This window comes from Triturus cristatus, chromosome 12 (assembly GCF_964204655.1).
Source record: "Triturus cristatus chromosome 12, aTriCri1.1, whole genome shotgun sequence".
NCBI classification, from domain to species: domain Eukaryota; kingdom Metazoa; phylum Chordata; class Amphibia; order Caudata; family Salamandridae; genus Triturus; species Triturus cristatus.
Genome location: NC_140595.1, coordinates 424,469,314 through 424,485,309, shown reverse-complemented (window position 1 = coordinate 424,485,309; position 15,996 = coordinate 424,469,314).

The following is a 15,996-nucleotide window of genomic DNA, read 5'->3' as shown; positions in this document are numbered from 1 at the left end:
GTTTCCATCGCACCTCTGAGCTCCCCTGGGAAGGTGGGTTTCGATAGGCCCGTCGGCCTCCCCGAGGGCTGGCTCCACGCCTGCTGGGTGTCTGGGACTCCTCCCGACCCGGCCCTGAAAGGATCAAAAGACAGTGGCAGGAAACCCCGACAAGCGACCCCCAGGTGACAAGACCCCTGCCTGCACAGACTCCAGACATCAAAGAGGAGTCGTCCTATAACAAGGGGTGCTCTGGGACTGTCCGGCAGATTCGCCTTTGGAAACACCTGAGCCCTGCTGAGTGACTCGCGGCTCCCTGAAGATCGTAAGACCTCCGAACTTGTGCTTGAGCCCTGCTGAGTGACTCGCGGCTCCCTGAAGATCGTAAGACTTCCGAACCTGTGCTTGAGCCCTGCTGAGTGACTCGCGGCTCCACAAAAAGATCGTAAGACCCCCGACTTGTGCTTGAGCCCTGCTGAGTGACTCGCGGCTTCCACAGACTCTCTTGGTCCCGCTGGACCCCGACGACGACAAGTGTATCCCCCAGTTCGAGGATTGTGAGCTGTGCGCCGGGTACGCCCCTGCATTTGATCCATATCCCCAAAGACTGTCCCGCTACCTCCTACCCCCTCCAAGACTCTGTGAGCCCGCGCTCCACTTGTATATATTTGCCTTGCTGATCATAAAGATCCTACAACTCCGATCGGATAAAGATTTGTTCTTAAGAACTCCCGGTGTGGTGTCTCTTTGTCGTGTGGTGCCGAGTGTACGATCCTAGATACGAGATTCCTCCCCTGAGGAGCCTCCCGCCAGTGCCCGGATACGATACCTCGAGGGTTGGTCTCAGGATAGTCAGGGCCCCCTCCGGGCTCCTCTGAGGTCGGCTTCTAACATTGGTGGCAAGCGACGGGATTCGGGCCCATAATCTAGAGATCGTACCGTGAATGGCTGACGCACTACCGACAAAGATGGCAGAAGGAAACGCCGTGGTTCTCACAGAAAACAACACCAGTACCGTGTTCCAGGCGGAACAACTGGAGGAGTACACACACAGAGAACTGAAGCAATTCTGCAAAGAACTCAAAATCGCTACCACTGGTCTCAACACCAAAGAAGATATGCAGAAGGCACTGAAAGCTTGGATGGATTCTGGAGCGCCCCGCCCAGAAGGAGCGGTGGAGCCCCACGACGAAGCTGGATCCTCCCAAGGAGAACGCAGCAGCAACCAGGTGCGGAGCTTCGTACCAGACGGGGGCCTATCCCCGGAGAAACTCGCAGACAAAGAAAGAAGTCGCCATCACGAACTCGAATTAGCCAAACTCAAAATCGAGGGCGAATTGAAATTAGCCGAGAAAAAGCTAGCAGTGGAACAGATGCGGGTGCAAGGAGAACTAGAAGAGAAGAAACTCCAACGGGAACACGAAGGAAGGAGACTTCAACTGGAGCACGAACGCAGCTTGAAGGAAATGGAGCTAAAAGCAAAAAGCGAAGAAGCGCGGCCCCCGGGGAACCGAGAGGCGGCCTCCCCGGCGGAGCAGAAGGTCCACATCCCCAAGGATGTGGTCAAAGAATATTACAAAAACGATGACATTCAACAGTGGTTCAGGGCCTACGAGGTCGCCATGACCTCCCATCGGGTCCCGCAGAAGGATTGGGGGGCCGGGTTGTGGGGACGATTCCTGAGCGAGGGGAGAGATACCCTGCTCGACCTACCAACCTCCATGCAGACCTCCTACGACCACATGAAAGAGGCCCTCCTCACATGGTACGGCCTCACCCTGTAGATGTACCGCCAGCGGTTCCAGGACTGCAGGAAGATCCCGGGCACCACCTGGGTGGAGTATGTAAACTTCTTCAGCCGCGCATTCGATGGGTGGATCAAGGGCAGCAAGGTAACCACCCTAGAAGAACTAACCGACCTTATGTTGTGGGAACACCTGGCTGCGACCTGCTTTGTGGAACTGCGCCAGCATCTGCTCGACAGCAAGCTCACAGATCCGAGAAAGCTGGCTGTCGAGGCGGATCGCTGGACCAACACCCGGGTCTCCCGGGGCCCTGTAGGAGAGTACCCCCGAGCCAGTCAGGGACCACCCCGCCAGAGAGGGGGGGGAACCAGGGAGGGCAGAGAGAGTCCCAGTCCAATCCCCCGAAAACCCAACCTCCACCTTTCCCGGCACCCCCACCAGCTGTATCCGGCCCCCCCCTGAGACGGGGGCACCGGGTGACCATCACTTGTTTCCGTTGTCAGAAGCCCGGGCATTACGCTAACAACCCTGAATGCCCCATGGCCCCACACATCACCCAGGCAGCACCCCCCGCTAGACAGATAGCCAATGTAGCACTAGGGGAGGAGGTTGAGGAGACCGTAGCGTGGGAACCCGCAGCCATGGCCCTAGTATCCTTAGGAGATAGAGAAATGGTCCCTGGAAGCCTCCTGCCCTCCAACACGAAGAAATATGGGCAGCTTGTAACGATCAATGGCCACCAAGTAGAAGCCCTTCGTGACACCGGGGCCAGCATCACCGGGGGTCCTCAGTCATTTGGTCAACGAAGACCAGGTCCTCCCCAACGTCTTTTGCCCGGTCATTTCCGCTGATAATACGGAAAGTCTGTGTAAGGTAGCCCTGGTTCCTTTTGAATGGGGAGGGGTGGTCGGTAAACTGAAAGTCGCAGTGAGAACCTCCCAGCCAGTCGACTGTCTCCTGGGGAACGACCTGGAAAGTTCCCCCTGGAAACAAGTCGAGCGCAAGGCCCACCTAGGGATGATGGGTCTCCCTGAGTGGGTGTGCGCCACCACCCGATCCATGGCAGCCCGACTGACCCCCCTTGGGGAAGTCGACGACGCCCCGACCACTGAAGACAGGATGGTCCCCGCCGAGGGTCCCCATATCCCCCCACAAGGAGGGTCGGTCGCCAGTGACGAACCCCCACCTTCCGACTCCGCACAGGTCACCGAGTTAGGCGATCTGCCCGAATTGGCCCAGTGGCGCCACGAGGGGGGCCCCTCCCGAGAGGAGTTCTGCCGAGAGCACGCTACCTATCCTTCTCTGGTCGGGCCCCGGCAACAGGCAGAGGCCCAGGCCGCGGGCGACCAAACTGGAACGCACCGGGTGTATTGGGAGAATGACCTTTTGTACAGCGAGCAGAAGTCGGTGGAGCTAGGATCCGCCCGGGTGCTGGTGGTACCCCTACGCTTCCGAGACCTCCTCCTGGGCTTGGCCCACGACGTTCCCCTCGCAGGCCACTTGGGCCAGGACAAAACCTACAGTCGCCTCGTGATTTACTTCTACTGGCCCAGAATGAAAGCAGATGTAGAAGCCCACTGCAAGTCCTGTCCCACGTGCCAGGCCAGTGGGAAGAGTGGAGGAAAGCGCAAGGCTCCCCTCCAACCCTTCCCTGTCGTCAGTACCCCTTTTGAACGGGTCGGGATCGACATCGTGGGGCCACTGAACCCCCCAACCTCCCAAGGGCACCGCTTTATCCTCGTCCTGGTGGATCATGCCACCCGATACCCTGAGGCCATACCCCTGCGCACCGTCACAGACCCCGTGGTGGGCCGGGCGTTGATGGGAATCTTTTCCCGTATGGGTTTTTCCCGCGAGGTCGTGAGCGATCGCGGTAAGCACTTCATCTCCAGATACATGACGTCCTTGTGGCAACAATGCGGAGTGTCCTATAAATTCACCACCCAGTACCACCCCCAAGGAAACGGCCTGGTAGAGCGGTTTAACCGGACTCTGAAAGGGATGATCGCGGGCCTGGAAGAGCCCCCCCGGCGTAAGTGGGACGTCCTGCTCCCCTGCCTCCTGTTCGCCTACCGAGAGGTTCCCCAGAAATCCTTGGGGTTCAGCCCCTTTGAGTTACTCTACGGGCACCCCGTCCGGGGGCCCCTCAGCCTGGTCAAGGAAGGGTGGGAGGCGGCGCACCGAGGCCACCCCCGAGATGTGTTCCGGTACGTCCTGACCCTCCGAAACCAGACTAGGAAGTTCCGAGAGATGGCCGAGGCCAACCTGAAGGCGAGCCAGGAAGAGATGAAGCACTGGTACGACCAGAATGCCACTCTGGTCAAGTTCCAGCCGGGACAGCAGGTATGGGTCATGGCCCCCGTGAAACCCTGCGCCCTCCAGGATAAATGGACCGGGCCCTTCAAAGTGATTGAGCGGAAGAGCCAGGTCACGTACTTGGTGGACGTCCAGTCACCACGGGACCTCCTCCGGGTCCTCCACGTGAACCGCCTCAAGCCCCACTTTGTGCGGACGGAGCTGAGCCTCCTGCTGGCCACTGATGCCGGGGCCGAGGAGGAGTCGGATCCCCTCCCTGATCTCCTGTGCACCAAAGAGAAGGACGGCTCCGTAGAGGGAGTGAACCTCTCCCCATCCCTCACTTCCCAGCAACGTGAGGATTGCCGCCAGCTCCTAGGGCAGTTTTCTGACCTCTTCTCCCTGGTCCCCCAAGTCACCGACTGGTGTGTCCATGACGTGGATACCGGAGACAGCCCACCGGTAAAACACCGAGCCTACCGAGTCCCTGATCGGGTTCGGTCCTGCATTCAAGCCGAGGTCTCGAAGATGTTGACCTTAGGAGTGATCGAACCCTCAGACAGTCCCTGGGCCAGCCCCGTGGTCCTGGTCCCGAACGCAGCTGCCCCCGGAGTCGCCCCAGAACTCCGCTTCTGCGTGGACTACCGGGGACTCAATGAAGTCACCCGAGCCGATGCCCACCCCATTCCCCGAGCCGACGAGCTCATTGACCGACTCAGGGCTGCTCGGTTCCTCAGCACCTTCGATCTCACCTGCGGCTACTGGCAAATTGCGCTCACAGAAGGAGCCAAGGAGCGGTCCGCCTTCTCCACCCCGGATGGGCACTATCGATTTCGCGTGATGCCCTTCGGGATGAAAAATGCCCCGGCCACCTTCCAGCGACTGGTAAATAGAGTCCTGGCCGGGCTGGAAAAATTCAGCGCTGCCTATCTAGACGATATCGCAGTTTTCAGTTCCGAATGGAGTGAGCACCTCCAGCACCTCCGGAGGGTGCTAACCGCCCTGCGCCAGGCAGGCCTCACCGTGAAAGCCAGCAAGTGCCAGATTGGGCAAGGTTCGGTAACCTACCTGGGGCACCAGGTCGGAAGCGGCCAGGTCACCCCTCTACAGCCCAAGATCGACGCCATCCTAGCCTGGGAACCCCCCACTACCCAAACGGAGGTCCGAGCCTTTCTGGGCCTCACGGGCTACTACCGGAGATTCATCCGGGGGTACGGCAGCCTAGTCGGTCCCCTCACGGGACTCACGTCCAAGAAACAGCCCAAGAAAGTGCAGTGGACCCCTGCCTGCCAAGAGGCGTTCGATGCCCTAAAAACGGCCATGTGCACAGCCCCCGTCCTTCAGGCTCCCGACTACTCCAAGGAGTTTGTGGTACAAACGGACACCTCCGAGCATGGAATTGGGGTCGTCCTGTCCCAGGTGAATGACTAAGGCCTAGACCAGCCCGTAGCCTTCCTCAGCCGAAGGCTGTTGCCCACAGAACAGAGATGGAGCACCATCGAGCGCGAGGCGTTCGCCGTAGTCTGGGCCCTCAAGAAGTTACGCCCTTATCTGTTCGGCACCCATTTCAAGGTCCAAACCGACCATCGCCCCTTGCGATGGCTCATGCAGATGAGAGGAGAAAACCCCGAGCTACTGCGGTGGTTAATCTCCCTCCAGGGGATATATTTCACCGTGGAACATCGCCCTGGTACTGACCACGCCAACGCCGATGGCCTCTCCCGGTTCTTCCGCCTCAGCGAAGAGAACCCCCAAGAGGATGGGTAGTTCTCTCCGGGTTTCAGCTGGGGGGGACGCGTGTTAGACCCGGCCTCGTAGCCTAGCCACCCCTGTCCCCGCACCACATAACCTGACCCATGCACCTCACGCAGCCCCCGAGCCCACGGCCTAGCCGATCCTTCCCACCAGAACACACACACACCTGACCCGGACTTCCCCGTCCGTGGCCTTCCTCCTTTCGGCCACACCGGGCCCGCGAGCCCACTTCATGCACCAGGATGGCCGCCCGGCCCCAGCGCGACCCTGGCCTAGAGGCGCCACTCCGGCTGGGGGACATCGCGCTCCCATTGGGATGAGAGAGGGAGGAGCAGTTTCCATCGCACCTCTGAGCTCCCCTGGGAAGGTGGGTTTCGATCGGCCCGCTGGCCTCCCCGAGGGCTGGCTCCACGCCTGCTGGGTGTCTGGGACTCCTCCCGACCCGGCCCTGAAAGGATCAAAAGACAGTGGCAGGAAACCCCGACAAGCGACCCCCAGGTGACAAGACCCCTGCCTGCACAGACTCCGGACATCAAAGAGGAGTCGTCCTATAACAAGGGGTACTCTGTGTCAAGAATTCCTGTCATGCGAGGGGAAGAAAACGGTAACCAGCGAAAACGCACTACATCTCCCAGGATGCTTAGCGGTTGAGAGGTTATGTAAACAGGAGAGCTGTTACATAACTCCAGGAAAACACGCCGTTATGTAAACAGGGGAGCTGTTACATAACTCCAGGAAAACACGCCCTTATGTAAACAGGAGAGCTGTTACATAACTCAAGGAAAACACGCCCTTATGTAAACAGGAGAGCTGTTACATAACTCAAGGAAAGCACGCCCTTATGTAAACAGGAGAGCTGTTACATAACTCAAGAAAAACACGCCCTATAAAGGGAGGAACCGGGAGGTACAACGCTGTCGGATATTGTGTTTACACCGACGTACCTGCTTCGTGAAGAGCAGTGTTCCGGAGTGGTGCTCCAGTAAGGCAAGAACGGAGGTAGGTCGAGTCGTTACTCCCTGGGCCGTGTCTTGCCCCATCGTCACCTGTGAAGGACCCGGAAGCTCTACCGGTCCACCATTGAGCTTCGCTTCTTGACTCGGCTGAGTCAAAGCGCAGTGGCGCTTTTGCTGGTTGGAGTCGTAACTCCCAGCCAGACCAGAGATACAGGGACTGCCAGCTGTAACGCACACCAGGAGGTGTTTGCCGCGTTACAGACTCGGAAGTCCACAGGATCGATCGATCGAGCGGCTGCTCTCGGTTCAGTCTTCTTGCTATTTGATTGGGGTATCGGTGACGCATCACCAGGAGGTGACTCCGCGTCCCGGTGCAGTCTGAGGAAGAGGTTGAGCGGCTGCTCCCTTCAGGTAGAGACCCCGGCTGGGTGTTTCCCTGACTCCTCGATTCTCCCCAACACTCTTCGTGCCCCTCACAGCCTACCGATTGGCATTGTCGGCCATTTCATTTCTGCCCTCTGTTGGCATACGCCGGGATCGGCGTATATGCAGAGGACGGTTAGGACCATCCGTGCGGTGGGCTGGTAACGTACTTAGCCTGGAGGATTCCAGTGACTATAACTTTTGTTTATCTTTGTATTATTTTTGCCTTCATTAAAATAACTAACCCTTCACAAGTGGTTGCGTCCTCATTATCGTGTCTGTTAAACGATCCTGAGGCGTTCAGGGCGTTACAAAATATCCGACCTTAATACACTAACTGTCTCCCGGTCGATAACAGACATGGTAACACTTGATGATGTGCTGGCTGCTTTAGTGACTGTGCAAGTTGAATTGGCTGCCTCTAGGCAATAAACAGCCGATGTAAAAGCCAGACTGGATGCTATCCACTTGGACCCGCTCACGCCCAGCACCTCCCTCACGGACCAGACCCCTGCTGTAGTAGTGGAAATGCCGGTAGCCGTCCCCTTGGCAACACCGGAGAGGTACAGCGGGGATCCTAACACAGTGCAGGTATTCCTCACACAAGTGGCGCTACATTTATCGTGCAAACCAAAGGCGTTCCCCACGAGTCAGGCTCGTGTGGCTTTCCTTATTTCCTATTTGGCTGGAAACGCGGCACAATGGGCCGTACCTCTGGTGAGCAGGGACGACCCCATCTTATGTGATTGGGGTGCTTTTTGCGAGGAATTCCTGAAGGTATTCGACAGAAGGGCTGACTCGTACACGGCGGACCTTGAAATGCTTGAGTTGAGACAGGGATCCAACGACCTGGTGCAGTATCTCAACGCGTTCCGACGGCTGGTTGCGGAAACCAAGTGGCCTGTTGCTAAACAGACGGCGCTCTTCCATCACGGGCTGTGCGATGAGCTCAAAGACGCCGTGGCTCATATTGACCCTCAACCCAAGACATGTGAGGGCCTTATCAACCTGGTATTACGGATGGAACATAGGCTAAGTGAAAGAAAAGGGGATCATGGGAGAAAAGGAAAATCCCTTCCATCCTATGTGACGGTGGGAAGTCCTGAAACTTCCACCGCATCCAAGGGAGAACCCATGGACATCGGCGCAATACGAGCGAGCCTCACAGCCACGGAGAAAGAGTCACGCCGTAAACAAGGATTGTGCCTATATTGTGGCAAAAAAGGCCACTACGTACGGGAATGCCCTGCCAAACCGAAGACGTCATGTTATCGGGCCAACCGGTCGGTAACAGCCGTGGTGGACATACCGGCGGAAAACTAGAGAACTCCCAGACCAAAGAAGGGGCATCTCGGAGTCACTCATCCATCCCTTCACTTTCCAACTCGGTCACTAAGGGACACCGACACCTGTTTCTCACGGTGCACGTGGGAGTGCATGACCAGTGGATACCCATTGTGGCCATGGTGGATTCCGGGGCCACTGGCATGTTTATGGACCACAACGAGGCATGCAGGCTAGGGCTAGTGCTTCTTCCCAAAGCCGTACCCGAAGACGTCTATGCTGTAGACGGAAGGCGATTGGTGACGGGGCCCATCGGGCAGCACACGGGGGTCCTTCCGATGAGATATGGGAGGAACCATTTGGAACAAATCGATTTTAACATCATCCGAGCGCCCCAATATGGCGTCATATTGGGATTGCCTTGGCTACAGAAACACAACCCCTCTGTGGATTGGCCAACACATCGCGTCGAAATGACGTCACCGTATTGCATCCTGCATTGTGGAAAAAGAACGGAATCCCTTGACGCAGATGAGAGCGGGAGTCAGACGGTGGCTACAGCGGCAGAAAAAGATGTGGCTCTCCCCCAGGCTTATCACAGTTTTGAGGCTGTATTTGATGAGGTGAAGGCGGAAGTGCTACCACCACATAGACAGTTTGACTGCCAGATCGACCTGGTGCCAGGGGCCAGCGTTCCCAGCGGCAGGCTGTATGCCCTGACAGAGCCTGAAAACGTGCATCTCCGGGGGTACCTGGATAAACTCCTCAAGCTAGGATTCATCCGCCCGTCCAAGTCTCCGGCCGCCTCGCCACTCTTCTTCATCCCGAAAGCTAATGGGGAGCTGAGAGCCTGTGTGGACTTTAGGGCATTGAATGCGATCACCATAAAGAATCGGTACCCCTTGCCTCTCATCAGTGTACTTCTGGAACAGGTCAAGAAAGCTCGTATCTACACCAAGTTGGATTTGAAAGGGGCATACCATCTGGTGCGCATGAGGGACGGAGACGAGTGGAAGACCGCCTTTAAGACCAGGTTCGGCCTTTTTGAGTACCTCGTCATGCCGTTCGGTCTGTCCAACTCCCCGGCAGCCTTTCAGTACTTTTTGAATGAGGTATTCAGAGAGGAGTTGGATATCTACGTGGTCGTATATATCGACGACATCCTCATCTACTCGTCCAGTGTGGAGGAGCACATACACCACGTCAAAGCTGTGCTCCAAAAGCTGAGGGAAAACAAGCTGTTTTGTAAACTCAGCAAGTGTGACTTCCATGTCACGTCCGTGGAATTCCTCGGAGTGATGCTGAGTCCAGAGGGACAGGAGATGGCAGAACGAAAGATCAAGGCGGTGAAAGAATGGCCGGTGCCCCAAAGCGTGAAGGACGTCCAAAGTTTCATTGGCTTCGCCAACTTTTACAGGCGGTTTATAGATGGATTTTCAGGATTGGTGGCCCCAATCACACAGCTACTGAGGAAGTCCAAGGAGTTTGTCTGGTCCCCTGAAGCGAACACAGCCTTTGAGGCCCTGAAAAGCGCCTTTGGTAAGGCGCCGGTGTTGGCTCACCCCGATCCGGATCTCCCCTACGTGGTGGAAGCAGACGCTTCGGATGTGGCGCTGGGGGCTATCTTGTCCCAACGCAACCACGACACAGGGGTGCTTCATCCCGTTGCGTACATGTCCCGCAAACTCAACGATGCCGAACGCAACTACCATATTGCGGAGAAGGAGCTTCTTGCAATCAAGGACGCCTTCACCGAATGGAGGCATTGGTTGATGGGGGCAAGACATGTGGTATCGGTGTACACGGACCATCGGAATCTACAGTTCATGACGGCCGCAAGACACCTTTCTCCCAGGCAGCTGCGGTGGATGATCTTCTTTGCGGGGTTCAACTTCCGCATCACATATCGTCCGGGGACGGAAAACCGGAAGGCGGACGCCCTGTCCCGTCAATCTGCAGTTAAGGAACCGTTGCCTGCGACCGAGCGTTCCATCATTTCCCCGAGGATGGTATTGGGGGTTATCCAACCGGATACTTTCCTGAGGGGAATAAAGAGAGGGATCAGGTCGTTCGCATGGCGGAGGTGGCTCCTCAGTCACAGAGAATGGCAGCTGAAGGACGGGATACCCCTAAAGGGCAGGTGCCTATTGATACCCACGCCTAGGCTAAGGAAACAAGCATTCACCTGGTGCCATGACTCTCCATGCGCATGTCATTTGGGCTTTGAAAAAACGGTGGCTAGCATGGGACGGCATTTCTGGTGGCCAACCATGAGAGTGGATGTCAGGAGGTGGGGACAGGAGTGTCCTACGTGTGCTACCATGAAGGCCGACCATGGCCGAACCCAAGGGCTCTTACATCCACTTCCGACCCCGGATAGACCATGGGATAGCATATCACTGGACTTCGTGGTGGGCCTACCGGTAGACCAGGGGATGACGGCAATACTGGTGGTGGTGGATTACTTGACGAAAATGGGGCACTTCATCCCCTGCAAGAGAGTCCCTACGGCCGGGGAATTGGCGTCACTACTTCTAAAGAATGTGGTACGACTGCATGGATTACCTGGGGTGATCGTGTTGGACCGGGGGTCGCAGTTTACTGCGCAATTCTGGAAGACTTGGTGCACTGCGCTGCATGTTAAGACCGCCCTGTCCACCAGCTACCACCCTCAAACGGACGGCCAGACCGAGTGCCTGAACCAAACGCTCAAACAGTATCTGCGATGTTTTGTGGACCAGGGCAGGGAAGAATGGGTCGACTTGCTATGGGTTGCAGAGATAGCCTATAAAAACGCCACTCACAGCTCCACACAGTCATCTCCGTTCTATAGCAACTATGGCCAACATCCCAGGTTCTTGCCATTTCTACATCCGTTCAGAGAGGACAGGATTCCCGCCACAGCGGACAGGGTGGCACACATAAAAGACACGTTGATGCGCTCAAGGGCTGTCCTAATAGAGGCCAAGAGAAAATACAAGGCTGCGGCAGACAGGAAGAGAAGGCCCGGGCCACTGTACCGCACTGGAGACTACGTCTGGATATCCACAAGAAACATGAGGTTTCGAAAGAACAGTGTGTTCCATCCCAAGTACATGGGCCCCGATCGAATTGCCAAGTGTATGGGTCCCGTGAACGTGAAGGTGTGCTTGCCCCAGTCCTTGCGGATTCACCCTGTCTTTCATGTATCATTGCTCAAACCTGCACCCTCCAAGCCGTCTGGGACACCTAGGCCGGTATGCGTGGAGTCGGAGGTGGAGTATGAAGTATCGGGCATACGGGCGTCCAAATGGCGCAGGGGGAAGCTGTGGTACCTGGTTGCGTGGAAAGGCTATGGCCCGGAGGAGCAATCATGGGAACCGGCTGAAGGGGTTCATGCTCCGCGCTTGGTCTCCTTGTTCCATCGGCGTTTTCCTGCCAGCGCTGGACCCGTGGGGAGCCGCTGAGAGGGAGGATGTACTGTCAAGAATTCCTGTCATGCGAGGGGAAGAAAACGGTAACCAGCGAAAACGGACTACATCTCCCAGGATGCTTAGCGGTTGAGAGGTTATGTAAACAGGAGAGCTGTTACATAACTCCAGGAAAACACGCCCTTATGTAAACAGGATAGCTGTTACATAACTCCAGGAAAACACGCCCTTATGTAAACAGGAGAGCTGTTACATAACTCAAGGAAAACACGCCCTTATGTAAACAGGAGAGCTGTTACATAACTCAAGGAAAGCACGCCCTTATGTAAACAGGAGAGCTGTTACATAACTCAAGAAAAACACGCCCTATAAAGGGAGGAACCGGGAGGTACAACGCTGTCGGATATTGTGTTTACACCGACGTACCTGCTTCGTGAAGAGCAGTGTTCCGGAGTGGTGCTCCAGTAAGGCAAGAACGGAGGTAGGTCGAGTCGTTACTCCCTGGGCCGTGTCTTGCCCCATCGTCACCTGTGAAGGACCCGGAAGCTCTACCGGTCCACCATTGAGCTTCGCTTCTTGACTCGGCTGAGTCAAAGCGCAGTGGCGCTTTTGCTGGTTGGAGTCGTAACTCCCAGCCAGACCAGAGATACAGGGACTGCCAGCTGTAACGCACACCAGGAGGTGTTTGCCGCGTTACAGACTCGGAAGTCCACAGGATCGATCGATCGAGCGGCTGCTCTCGGTTCAGTCTTCTTGCTATTTGATTGGGGTATCGGTGACGCATCACCAGGAGGTGACTCCGCGTCCCGGTGCAGTCTGAGGAAGAGGTTGAGCGGCTGCTCCCTTCAGGTAGAGACCCCGGCTGGGTGTTTCCCTGACTCCTCGATTCTCCCCAACACTCTTCGTGCCCCTCACAGCCTACCGATTGGCATTGTCGGCCATTTCATTTCTGCCCTCTGTTGGCATACGCCGGGATCGGCGTATATGCAGAGGACGGTTAGGACCATCCGTGCGGTGGGCTGGTAACGTACTTAGCCTGGAGGATTCCAGTGACTATAACTTTTGTTTATCTTTGTATTATTTTTGCCTTCATTAAAATAACTAACCCTTCACAAGTGGTTGCGTCCTCATTATCGTGTCTGTTAAACGATCCTGAGGCGTTCAGGGCGTTACAAAATATCCGACCTTAATACACTAACTGTCTCCCGGTCGATAACAGACATGGTAACACTTGATGATGTGCTGGCTGCTTTAGTGACTGTGCAAGTTGAATTGGCTGCCTCTAGGCAAGAAACAGCCGATGTAAAAGCCAGACTGGATGCTATCCACTTGGACCCGCTCACGCCCAGCACCTCCCTCACGGACCAGACCCCTGCTGTAGTAGTGGAAATGCCGGTAGCCGTCCCCTTGGCAACACCGGAGAGGTACAGCGGGGATCCTAACACAGTGCAGGTATTCCTCACACAAGTAGCGCTACATTTATCGTGCAAACCAAAGGCGTTCCCCACGAGTCAGGCTCGTGTGGCTTTCCTTATTTCCTATTTGGCTGGAAACGCGGCACAATGGGCCGTACCTCTGGTGAGCAGGGACGACCCCATCTTATGTGATTGGGGTGCTTTTTGCGAGGAATTCCTGAAGGTATTCGACAGAAGGGCTGACTCGTACACGGCGGACCTTGAAATGCTTGAGTTGAGACAGGGATCCAACGACCTGGTGCAGTATCTCAACGCGTTCCGACGGCTGGTTGCGGAAACCAAGTGGCCTGTTGCTAAACAGACGGCGCTCTTCCATCACGGGCTGTGCGATGAGCTCAAAGACGCCGTGGCTCATATTGACCCTCAACCCAAGACATGTGAGGGCCTTATCAACCTGGTATTACGGATGGAACATAGGCTAAGTGAAAGAAAAGGGGATCATGGGAGAAAAGGAAAATCCCTTCCATCCTATGTGACGGTGGGAAGTCCTGAAACTTCCACCGCATCCAAGGGAGAACCCATGGACATCGGCGCAATACGAGCGAGCCTCACAGCCACGGAGAAAGAGTCACGCCGTAAACAAGGATTGTGCCTATATTGTGGCAAAAAAGGCCACTACGTACGGGAATGCCCTGCCAAACCGAAGACGTCATGTTATCGGGCCAACCGGTCGGTAACAGCCGTGGTGGACATACCGGCGGAAAACTAGAGAACTCCCAGACCAAAGAAGGGGCATCTCGGAGTCACTCATCCATCCCTTCACTTTCCAACTCGGTCACTAAGGGACACCGACACCTGTTTCTCACGGTGCACGTGGGAGTGCATGACCAGTGGATACCCATTGTGGCCATGGTGGATTCCGGGGCCACTGGCATGTTTATGGACCACAACGAGGCATGCAGGCTAGGGCTAGTGCTTCTTCCCAAAGCCGTACCCGAAGACGTCTATGCTGTAGACGGAAGGCGATTGGTGACGGGGCCCATCGGGCCGCACACGGGGGTCCTTCCGATGAGATATGGGAGGAACCATTTGGAACAAATCGATTTTAACATCATCCGAGCGCCCCAATATGGCGTCATATTGGGATTGCCTTGGCTACAGAAACACAACCCCTCTGTGGATTGGCCAACACATCGCGTCGAAATGACGTCACCGTATTGCATCCTGCATTGTGGAAAAAGAACGGAATCCCTTGACGCAGATGAGAGCGGGAGTCAGACGGTGGCTACAGCGGCAGAAAAAGATGTGGCTCTCCCCCAGGCTTATCACAGTTTTGAGGCTGTATTTGATGAGGTGAAGGCGGAAGTGCTACCACCACATAGACAGTTTGACTGCCAGATCGACCTGGTGCCAGGGGCCAGCGTTCCCAGCGGCAGGCTGTATGCCCTGACAGAGCCTGAAAACGTGCATCTCCGGGGGTACCTGGATAAACTCCTCAAGCTAGGATTCATCCGCCCGTCCAAGTCTCCGGCCGCCTCGCCACTCTTCTTCATCCCGAAAGCTAATGGGGAGCTGAGAGCCTGTGTGGACTTTAGGGCATTGAATGCGATCACCATAAAGAATTGGTACCCCTTGCCTCTCATCAGTGTACTTCTGGAACAGGTCAAGAAAGCTCGTATCTACACCAAGTTGGATTTGAAAGGGGCATACCATCTGGTGCGCATGAGGGACGGAGACGAGTGGAAGACCGCCTTTAAGACCAGGTTCGGCCTTTTTGAGTACCTCGTCATGCCGTTCGGTCTGTCCAACGCCCCGGCAGCCTTTCAGTACTTTTTGAATGAGGTATTCAGAGAGGAGTTGGATATCTACGTGGTCGTATATATCGACGACATTCTCATCTACTCGTCCAGTGTGGAGGAGCACGTACACCACGTCAAAGCTGTGCTCCAAAAGCTGAGGGAAAACAAGCTGTTTTGTAAACTCAGCAAGTGTGACTTCCATGTCACGTCCGTGGAATTCCTCGGAGTGATGCTGAGTCCAGAGGGACAGGAGATGGCAGAACGAAAGATCAAGGCGGTGAAAGAATGGCCGGTGCCCCAAAGCGTGAAGGACGTCCAAAGTTTCATTGGCTTCGCCAACTTTTACAGGCGGTTTATAGATGGATTTTCAGGATTGGTGGCCCCAATCACACAGCTACTGAGGAAGTCCAAGGAGTTTGTCTGGTCCCCTGAAGCGAACACAGCCTTTGAGGCCCTGAAAAGCGCCTTTGGTAAGGCGCCGGTGTTGGCTCACCCCGATCCGGATCTCCCCTACGTGGTGGAAGCAGACGCTTCGGATGTGGCGCTGGGGGCTATCTTGTCCCAACGCAAGCACGACACAGGGGTGCTTCATCCCGTTGCGTACATGTCCCGCAAACTCAACGACGCCGAACGCAACTACCATATTGCGGAGAAGGAGCTTCTTGCAATCAAGGACGCCTTCACCGAATGGAGGCATTGGTTGATGGGGGCAAGACATGTGGTATCGGTGTACACGGACCATCGGAATCTACAGTTCATGACGGCCGCAAGACACCTTTCTCCCAGGCAGCTGCGGTGGATGATCTTCTTTGCGGGGTTCAACTTCCGCATCACATATCGGCCGGGGACGGAAAACCGGAAGGCGGACGCCCTGTCCCGTCAATCTGCAGTTAAGGAACCGTTGCCTGCGACCGAGCGTTCCATCATTTCCCCGA